Raw genomic sequence first — 11,588 nt, 5'->3', positions numbered from 1 at the left:
TTTGGTTAACATTCAGCAACATGGATTTGTGATGGGGAGAGACACTACGGCCCATGTGAACACCGCAATTACTGCTTTTGATGTAGCCTCAACCACTCTCACCCCACTCGGAATGGTCATGCTAGACGCTGAAAAGGCATTTGATCGAGTGGGGTGGGAATACCTGTGGGAGGTGTTAAAGAAGATTGGCATCCGGGGTCAATATCTAAGTTGGGTATGTGTATGTATGTATGTATAGGCATTTATATAGCGCACTACTTACCCGTAGGGTCCCAAGGCGCTTCGACCGCTGCGAAACCCTTCCTGGCTTCCCTGAGAGATGGTCCCTTAATGGGTATCTCCAGGGTGAGACCAGGCATCCCCGGCGGTCTGGTGGGGCCGTTAGTGAAGATGAGGCAAGCTAATGCCCAGAGTTGCCGAGTGTGAACGCTGATCAGAGTGGGCACCGAGGCGAGAGAATTATCGAGTCCGCTGACCCTGGTCCAGAAACCTGCCGCGCCGGGAATCGAACCCTGGTCCCGGGCCGTCCTCTGCTCTCGGGTCTGCCGCCTCTAACCAGTGAGCCACACTACTTCACTATGTGCATTGTACGACAATCCGCTGGCCAAGGTTAGTTATGGGGGAAAGGAATCAGCAAACTTTTCGATAAAGAGGGGAACCAGACAAGGCTGTCCTCTGTCCCCTCTGCTTTTTGCCCTATCCTTGGAGCCATTTTTAAACGCACTGTCTTCCCAAGTTAATATCATGGAGAAGCGTGGCTCAGTGGTTAGAGGCGGCACATCCGGAAGCTGAGATCGGCCGTGGACCAGGGTTCGATTCCCCGCCTCGGCGGGTCTTGGGCTCAAAAATTCCACGGACTCGACAATTCTCACCCCGGTGCCTACTCGACTCACGGGGTCACACTCTGCGACTCTGGGCAATAGCTTGCTTAATCTCCACTACGGCCCCTCGCGGCGGGATGCCTGGCTTTCACCTTGTGGATACCTTGCCGGGGTATCTCACAGGGGAATACCAGGACGGGTTCCCTAAGCAAGCGCCTTGATGCCTTCGGGTGATACGTGCGCTATATAAGTCGCAATACATTTACATACATACATACATCCCAACACAACATGGTGGGGAGAATTTAAAAATAACGGCTTTTGCGGATGACATAGCGGTGTTCACTACAGATTTGGTAAGAGCTATCCCAGAAATAGTTAAAGAAGCTGCACTGTTTGGCAATGTATCAGGATACAAACTAAATATAAGTAAGACACAGGTTATCACTAATTACAAACCGTCGGATACGATTCCTGGTATATGCCAAAGTGCGACCTATCTAGGTATTAAATTAGCTGCAAGTACAGATAAGGTACTAAATATGAACTATGATTCTTTGTTAAAGGAAATTGCCTTAACTTTGAAAAAATGGCACAAGATACCAATCAGCTTAGTGGGGCGTATAAACCTTGTAAAAATGAAGATTTTGCCCAAAGTACTATACTTATTCAGATCCATCCCCCTACAACCTAGCAAACTTTTTTTAAAAAAATTAGAAAGTATTTGTAGTAGCTTCTTGTGGGGATATAAAAAAGCACGTAGGTCAATAAAACTTTTGGAGCTACCAATAAAAAAGGGGGGCTTAGCATTTCCGGATTTTAGGTTATACTTTTTTGCTACTTTCTTTCTCCGCTTGCGAAGTCTGATTAAAAACGAAAGCTCGCTCTTCTATCATCAATATATGCTGGGACCTGACTGTAATCAATGTTTATTTCGTGTAAACGATCCTAATTACTATAAAAGAGTAAAATTTAAGACAGCTAGACAAATTAAAAAAATTTGGGACGAAATTATGATTATCGATAAAACTTCTTTCTTTAATGCTGAGCTTCGATTATGGGGCAATCCAGGCTTACCTGATATATTCTCGGATGGGGTAGGAAATCTCTGGGCCCGGCACGGTATTAATACTTTGGGTGACTTATATAGCCCGTATGGGCTTATATTTTGATACATTAAAACTTACTTATGAACTAAATAATGATATGTTTTTTAAATACATTCAAATACGAAATTACTTGAAACGTGAAATGAAAATAGCCGAAGTGGCTCATTCAGATACATTAAGATGCTTATACTCAGATAAAACAAGATCACTTATCAGCTTGGGCTATGATCATTTAATATTAGGCAAAATTGATGATACTGTGAAAATAGCATCTAAATGGTCATCAAGGCTGGAAATGAATATTAACCCCATACAGATATCTCTTTCGCTAAGCCATATAAATTCAATAGTTCAGTCCTCTAACCTGAGGTTACAACTGTATAGAACTATAACGCAGCTATATTATACTCCTCAAAGAATTTCTAGCTGGGCATTGAGGGCCCGATCCAACGACAGAACAAAATGCCTGAAATGTGATATGGAAGCAGCAGGTATAGAACACATGCTTTTTGCCTGCCCGGCGCTATTCTCATTTTGGAAGGGGATAATGGATGTTCTAGCTAGCAAACAAATTATTACCCCAACCCTTACAACACATTTGGTCCTACTCGATATTCAGGATGTCAATTGTCAATATAAAGATTTAATAACTATAATATTTGCATGTGCTAGGTTAGTTATTGCAAGATCATGGATATTAAAAGAACCTCCGAATGTTATCGAACGGTGGACCGTGATAAACGAAATAAATGCAATGGAACTCTCGTTAGCTAAACTTAGAGGTCCCAAGGCTTTGAAAAAGAAGGAAAAAATTTGGCAAAACTTTTTTGACCTGTAAAATCTCATAAAATCTCTTGCTTATGGAGGCCAGAAAAAAATTGTGTTTACTTCTCTTGTAAACTTATACTTTCTCTTATAATATGTAATTGTGGATCCTCTGTCTTTGATGTAACTTACTGGTTTAATAGAGAATGTTTTTCTTTTTTTTGATTACTTCTACTTCATATTATTTGAAATGTACCAAGCTGTCTTTCTTGCAATAATAAAGATTAAAAAAAACAAAAAAACAAATACCAATACATAATTATTAAAAACATATGAACAAAATATGTGTAATTAAAAAAATTATTAAAAATACCATTTCATAATATTTAATTAACAATTAATAATTAATTAACAATTAGATAATTAACCAAACTATTAATTAAAGAACATTATTACTTAATTACATTTAAATTACTTCCCACCCTATTCCCCTATAAACCCACAACCCACTACAAAACATAATTATCAATTAATCAATTAATTAAAAATATTTAGCAATTATTTAAAAATAATTACCAATTAATAAATATTAATTTATTATTCCTAATAATTAATAATTAATGTAACATAATTACATTACTTCCCACCCTATTCCCCTATAAACCCACAACCCACTACAGAACATATTTATCAATTAATCAATTAATTAAAATGAATTACCAATTAATTAAATATAATTACCAATTAATACATATTAATTTATAATTCCTACTAATTAATAATTAATGTAACATTATTAAATTAATTCCCACCCTATTCCCCTATAAACCCACAACCAGCTACAGAACATATTTATCAATTAATCAATTAATTAAAATTAATTACCAATTAAATAAAAATAATTACCAATTAATAAATATTATTTTATCATTCCTACTAATTAATATTTAATTTAACATAATTAAATTACTTCCCACCCTATTCCCCTATAAACCCACAACCCGCTGCAGCACTAAAATACAAAATTTATTTAAATTACATAAAAATAAATTAAATACATAATAAATACATAATAATATACACAAAAATAATTAAAAAATCGATATTAGTAACATCGAAATTATTAACATCGATATTACTGACATTGATATTTAATACTTCGATATTACTAATATCGATATTTAATTTATCGATATTACTTACCTTCTATATTTTGTCCCATCGATATTTAAACTTCGATATAATTGTATATCGATATTTAAATATCGATATTTTGTCTGCATACCATATACTGTTTTATGCTAAAAGCCCAAAACAGATTCTTGTCAATTTAAGCGCAGGTGCGTCAGCTTGGACTTCTTAAAAGCAAAATACATTTATACAATTGTTCATGTTGTTATATATACATACTTGACAAACCATTCAATGTGATTCTACCTTATTTTCTTCCTCTTAGAATTCTCTAAGACTCTCGCTGCTTTAGCTCTTCACTCCAAATCTTTCAATCTCTTTTATAACCACTTCAGCACTCTTTATATAAAAGTATTGAAAACATTTTCCATATTCTCGTGAACTTTTCTGGAAATCTGTTCTTTTCAACTACTATTTATATACTGTGACTTTTTTTAGGATTTTCATACACCTGCCATTTCCCATCAGCCAAATTTATTTTTTGGAGAGGTAATTATATACTTCTATTTCTCACTTTATTTTTAATTTACAATTATGGCTCCTTCACTGGTAACGTGGTCAGGGTTAGAAAGAAACCCAGTGATCACATCAGATGCAATACTGTGATGTCTGTAAACGAAATGCAAAATGATGAGCACACATAATTTTTTGTTGTTTTAAATGTTAGCTCTGGTTTTTGGTTTCTTCCAGTCACCTGCACCCAGTGCTGCAGTGACCAAGCTGGATCAGACAATTGAGAAAAAATCCGATGAAGAGGTTAGTGTATTAAGTCTGTCAATATACATTTGTGAAACGCTGAAGAATATCCTGTTTGGGACTCAGTTGGTAATGCTTATCATGTGAAGAGAGAACACTAGAGACACACTTTGACTTTTATACAGAAAAGATCAGGACCTGCCCCCGCGCTTAGGTTATCTACCCTCTGGAACATCTTGGTTTTGCTGATGCACACATTTCAGAACCTATTGAGGCTGAAGTCTTGGGCATTGACATAGCAGACACTGTTCCAGGCTATTCTCTTCACGCTATTCACACATCTGATTATTAGTGCTTCATTGGAGTTTGGGGAGGCGCTGACACTCATTTTTGTAATATAAACATACAATTTGACCCCCACACCTGTGCTTGGAACTCGTTATTTAGAGAAAAACAATAATCAGGACAATTTCTGATTATGTAGGCTTATTTATTTTAGCCCTTGCTTTTTTTCAAAGGTATTTCAAATTTAAGAGTTTTGATATGTACAAGAAAAACACTACACAAATAGTCATAAACCAAAAATGTTGACAATTCCACATTCTTTTACAAATACACAAAGTCATACAATACAAAACATTTTTTTGCACGTTATTTACAGTGATAATGTATCTTAAGGTGGTGAAAAAACAACAACAATTATTTATACTAATAACACATATCAATCATGAAACAATACAGTGATTCTAATGAGAAAAAGATTTTTTACAAGAAGGCGAATGGATATAAATAAATTAATATTATATCGCAATCATTTCTTCGTATTTTTTTAAGGGGGGCCTTCTTACTGCCGACGCGTTTCAACCGGTTAATTAAATCAACACGGTCTCATCAGGGCGTTTTCACTTTGTTCCTTGATCTTATGCACGAGTGTAGCTGGATCCTGCCGGTTCAGCAGCTCCCTTTTTCCTATTTTATGTTGATTCCTGTGGGCAGGGCCGTGTGTCCTTGATCGGAAGTCCTATTGTTCGTAAAATCTTTTAGTCTGGGTCCAGTGTGGTTATTAGTGTGCAACGCTAGCTGCACAGAGAAGCACAGAGCGCTGTGAGATCCTTAGACTTTGATTCATTCTTTGTTTTACCAAAAGCAGATTGAAGCTGAATGGTGTGGGCATCTGAAAAATAGGAACACTCGCTGAGCGAGGGCTGCTCGCTCTCCCCACAAGGGGCGCCCAGGCGCGCACACTAATAACCACACTGGACCCAGACTAAAAGATTTTACGAACAATAGGACTTCCGATCAAGGACACACAGCCCTGCCCACAGGAATCAACATAAAATAGGAAAAAGGGAGCTGCTGAACCGGCAGGATCCAGCTACACTCGTGCATAAGATCAAGGAACAAAGTGAAAACGCCCTGATGAGACCGTGTTGATTTAATTAACCGGTTGAAACGCGTCGGCAGTAAGAAGGCCCCCCTTAAAAAAATACGAAGAAATGATTGCGATATAATATTAATTTATTTATATCCATTCGCCTTCTTGTAAAAAATCTTTTTCTCATTAGAATCACTGTATTGTTTCATGATTGATATGTGTTATTAGTATAAATAATTGTTGTTGTTTTTTCACCACCTTAAGATACATTATCACTGTAAATAACGTGCAAAAAAATGTTTTGTATTGTATGACTTTGTGTATTTGTAAAAGAATGTGGAATTGTCAAAATTTTTGGTTTATGACTATTTGTGTAGTGTTTTTCTTGTACATATCAAAACTCTTAAATTTGAAATACCTTTGAAAAAAAGCAAGGGCTAAAATAAATAAGCCTACATAATCAGAAATTGTCCTGATTATTGTTTTTCTCTAAATAACGAGTTCCAAGCACAGGTGTGGGGGTCAAATTGTATGTTTATATTATAATTAATGGTCCAGCCCCCTGCACGACCCAGGACCTAACTCCTTTTGCTCTGACACTCATTTTTGTGTCCCAGCACTTATTTTTCTTCATCAGACATTCACTGACAAAAAAGAAGGAAAAAACAAAAGCAGAAACATCATCTCTTAGAGAGAAAGCAGGAACCGCCAAGTGTAAGAAAGGGACAGCGAGTGACTGGTAGTGTATTAAAAAGCATGAAGTGGATTTAGGACTGTGCAGCCTTGGTATTCTTCATGCCAACCTTTAATTTACCGGCTACCAGCTTTTGAGCAGTTGTGGGCACTGGCCCTTATCCATTCTTTATTACTCCTGCTCCTTTAGTCCAGTCCACTCCTCAGACACTCATCTCTTTTATCACCACTTCCGCACTCTTTATATAATAGTATCGGGAAAAAAAATCATATTCTCATGAACTTTTCTGCAAATCGTTTCTTTTTAACTTCTAATTATATACTGTGGCATTTTTTTTAGGATTTTATTGCACCAGCCCACTTCCCATCAGCCAAATGAATTTTTTGGAGAAGTAATCACATACCTCCATTTGTCACATTATTTTTGATTTAGAATTATGGCTCTATCACTCGTAAAGTGGTCAGCGTTAGAAAGAAAGCCAGTGATCACATGAGATGCAATTGTGTGATGTCTGTAAATAAAATCCAAAATGATGAGCACACATCATTTTTTGTTGTTGTAAATGTTAGCTCTGGTTTTTGGTTTTTTCCAGTCACCTGCACCCAGTGCTGCAGTCAAGAAGCTGGATCAGACAACTGAGAAAAAATCAGATGAAGAGGTTAGCGTATTAACCCCCAGATTCATCATGCTCCTCTTTTGCGAGTCCTTAATAGCGATTATTAAGGAATCGCTATTAAGGACTCGCAAAACGGGATGCATGTAGAAATCGCAAAATTAATAGCGATTTCTACATCTTCCTTATTTGCGATTCGCTAATTGCTAATCGCAAATGACTCCCCATTCATTCCTATGGGCCAAAGGCCCATAGAAATGAATGGGGAGTCAATCCTTATTTTTCCAGTCACCTGCACCCAGTGCTGCAGTCAAGAAGCTGGATCAGACAACTGAGAAAAAATCAGATGAAGAGGTTAGCGTATTAACCCCCAGATTCATCATGCTTCTCTTTTGCGAGTCCTTAATAGCGATTATTAAGGAATCGCTATTAAGGACTCGCAAAACGGGATGCATGTAGAAATTGCCAAATTAATAGCGATTTCTACATCTTCCTTATTTGCGATTCGCTAATTGCTAATCGCAAATGACTCCCCATTCATTCCTATGGGCCAAAGGCCCATAGAAATGAATGGGGAGTCAATCCTTATTTGCGATTAGCAATTAGCGAATCGCAAATAAGGATGCGATTTCAAGGGTGCCAGGGTGTCCAAAGGACACCCTGTAGCACCCCTGAAATGGTGATTTACACTGGTGTTGCGCTCACACATGTCCAAGGGACATGTGTGTGTGTAACATCCAACATAGAAAAATGCACTAAAGTGCATTTTTCTAAGTTTTCGCTATTTCCCACAAAGTCAGGCTTCGCGGTAAATAGCGGCCAAAAATTGCGAATTCGCAATTCTAAAATGGTTCATGAATTGCATTTAAGGAATCTCAAATAGAGATTCCTTAAATGCAATTCCTCGCAATTTAGCGATTTCAAAATCTACGATTTTTGCATTTGGGATGAGGAATCCCAAATATAAAAAAAAGCGCTTTTTGCATTATGAATCTGGCTGTAAGTCTGTTAATATACATTTGTGAAACGCTGAAGAATATGCTGTTTGGCACTGAGTTGTAATGCTTATCATGCGAAGAGACAGCACCAGAGACACAATTTGACTTTTATACAGAAAAGATCAGGACCTGCTCCCGAGCTTAGGTTCTCCATCCTCTGGAACATCTTGGTTTTACTGATGTACATATTTCAGAACCTATTGCGTCTGAAGTCTTGGGCATTGACATTGCAGAAACTGTTCCAGGCTATTCTCTTCATGCTATTCACACATCCGTTCTATGATTATTAGTGCTTCATTTGAGTTGGTGGGGGTCACTGACACTCATTTTTAGGGACCTGCACTTATTCTTCTTTATCAGACATTCACTGAGAAAAAGAAAGGAAAAAACAAAAAGCAGATACCTAAGAGGAAGAGAAAAATGGAAAAACCATCACTAAGGGGCCTATTAGGATGGCGGACGGACCTGCGTCCGTCCGCCATCCCAGAGGTGGATGGACCGTCCGCAGGGGCAGCGGCGGTTCCTCCGTGTGAATTAGGATGTGACCGCCACCCTGGCGGTCACATCCTGTATTTTTAATATTGCGGCAGGGGCTGCATGAAGCAGCACCCGCCGCAATGTTAAAACTGCAAGCAGTGCATTTGCATGCACAAAGCGGCAGGTACTGCGTGGAGCCTGCCGCTTCGCGCATGCAAATGCAGGGGGGTACCATAGGTAGGCACCCCCTGCGCGCAACCGCTGCACGCTTGATGTAAAGGCGTGGCTAAATAGCCCTGTGTCAAGAACCACTAGAGCGCTGACCTCTGCTCTGGCGGAAGTATCTGAAGTGCCTGGCTCTTACCTGTCCGCCCTCCGCTCTACGGCACTAACCGGGGCGGGAAGGCTGCAATATCTAGCCCAGGCAATGAATAATACGGTGAAATTTAAAAGTGCGCTTTTCTAGCTCCTCGCAGCCCACACATCAATGCCTGGTAATCTACAGTTTCTATCAGCTTACAGGTGAACAGCGGGTCGGGGAGACACTGCCACAGCCTCCCTACCGCAGTCACCCGATGCTCCTTCCGGTCTAAATAGCCCTGTGTCAAGAACCACTAGAGCGCTGACCTCTGCTCTGGCGGAAGTGTCTGATGTGCCTGGCTCTTACCTGTCCGCCCTCCGCTCTACGGCACTAACTGCCGAGTCGGACCGGGGCGGGCAGGCTGCAATATCGAGCCCAGGCAATGCGGGGAGAGTAGCAGGAATTTTAGTAACAATTAGGCAAGTTGATTTTAAAAATGAATAATACGGTGAAATTTAAAAGTGCGCTTTTCTAGCTCCTCGCAGCCCACACATCAATGCCTGGTAATCTACAGTCTCAGTCACACATTTCAGAGCTTATTCAGGCTAAAGTCTTGTGCATTGACTGGGCACATAGTTTGAACTATTCCGGGCCATTCCCTTCACACTAGTCACCTCTCTGCTCTTTGGTTTAGGCAGCCCTTATCTATTCTTTATAACTCCTGGTCTTTGAGTCCAGCCCATCCCTCAGACACAAAGTATAATCTGTCCAAGTTCTTTTTCAATTTCCTTTATGTGACCTTTTAAACACATGTACTTCTTTATATGTATTTCGTATCTGCCATTGATCAAAGATTGTTGGATACGTATTTGCTGTTCCATAAACCCACTTTCAAGCTTTTTTGCCACAGTGAAACCTGAGCCTAGCATATTTACAAGCACTCATTATAGGGAGTGAGTTAATAGTGGTGTTAACTATTCATACCATGAATTTTCAAATTCGTTTGGGGATTTATATAAAATGAGTGACAGTACCACAAATTCCAGATATTAACATATTCATAGCTCAGAATGGGGAGTTCCATGCAGAAAAAGAATTTCCACAAGTTTTGCTGACATTTCAAAGTCCGAACTTTCCATGTAAACATGTACAAGACATGAGTGATTTCAGTTTGAGTAACCTAAATGGACCACCCGGTGAATTACGTCATAATATGTCTAAAAACCCTTATCATCAAACATTCTACCATGCCAACTGATGTTGACTGTTAGAGACGCAGGAGGGTGCAAATAGAACCTTTTTTACCTTGCACTTGATAGCTTTGGTAAGGGTGTCGACATGAGCAGCAGAACTATATATGATTTCTGCTTGACCTAAACAAGATAATAAAAATTAATTTTCAGAAACAATGTGGAATTAGCATTAACTGTAGGTGGTGATAACATTATTATCTGCCATATTATGTAATGCTGTATTATTGGTTCACAAATGCAGTATAATACCCTTACAGCATGTCAGACACTGCTTTTATATGGGTCTGACCATGTGGACATAAGGACACTACTGCACTTGATTTGGTCATAGAGACTAAAATTGCACTTGAGAAAACTTTCAATAATTACCATGGTTTATCTTTCACGGAGAGCTCTTTCTGACTATCTCTGTTACCATTAGAGTCGGCCTCCAACTGTAGTGGATAGGAAAAAGGCCATGAGGGGCATAGTAAGCAGTTACTTCTCTAATATTTATGCTGTTTTTATACTAAAATCTAACAATGTTCCCAGTTCGGTGTAGATTAAGTGGCTCAGAGAGGATTTCTTAAAAACTGAGTACAATTGCATGGCTGTTCACCTTGTTACATATTGCCACTAAACATGTCATTCACTGTCATTCAAGCATATTTTCATCCCCCTAACTCCCCTTGACTCTTAACTCCTTTACCTCTATATACCATACTTCTCCCCCTTCACGTAACCCCTGATTCACCACTTTTGCGTTTTATCCCCAGTTGGTATATAATAGTATTGTAATATTTTTCCAGGTTTTCATGAGCTTTCCGTGACATCTGCTATTTTCAAAAACTACTGTATACCAAGACAAGTCTGAGTTCTCGTACAGTTATCCATTTCCCATCAGTGGAATTAAATCTTTGCAATGGTATTGACATACCTCCATTTCTCAAAATTATTGTTTGGCCTAAACTTATGTCTCTAACACCAATGAAAAAAAGGTCAAGGGCCTTACACAACCAGTATTCATCACAGATCAAATTTGATGGATTTGGAAATTAAAGTGGATATAAGGAGCACACCTAAATGAGTCGGGTTGTAAATGTTAGGGGTATATCTTTTTTTATTTCCCCCAGTCACCTCCTTCTGATATTGCCATCCAGAGGCCAGATCAAGAAACTGAGGAAACATCAATTAAACAGTTAGCATATTCAGCCTGTTGAAATGCATTTGTGCACATCTTAAAGACATCATGTTCGGCACTGAGGCACTAAAGCTTATCACACAAAGATAGTCAGAGACACATTTTGACCATCATC

The sequence above is a fragment of the Lissotriton helveticus genome, chromosome 5_1, assembly GCF_964261635.1.
Source record: "Lissotriton helveticus chromosome 5_1, aLisHel1.1, whole genome shotgun sequence".
NCBI classification, from domain to species: domain Eukaryota; kingdom Metazoa; phylum Chordata; class Amphibia; order Caudata; family Salamandridae; genus Lissotriton; species Lissotriton helveticus.
The sequence above is the reverse complement of the archived record's forward strand: the minus strand, read 5'-3'. Positions refer to the sequence as shown.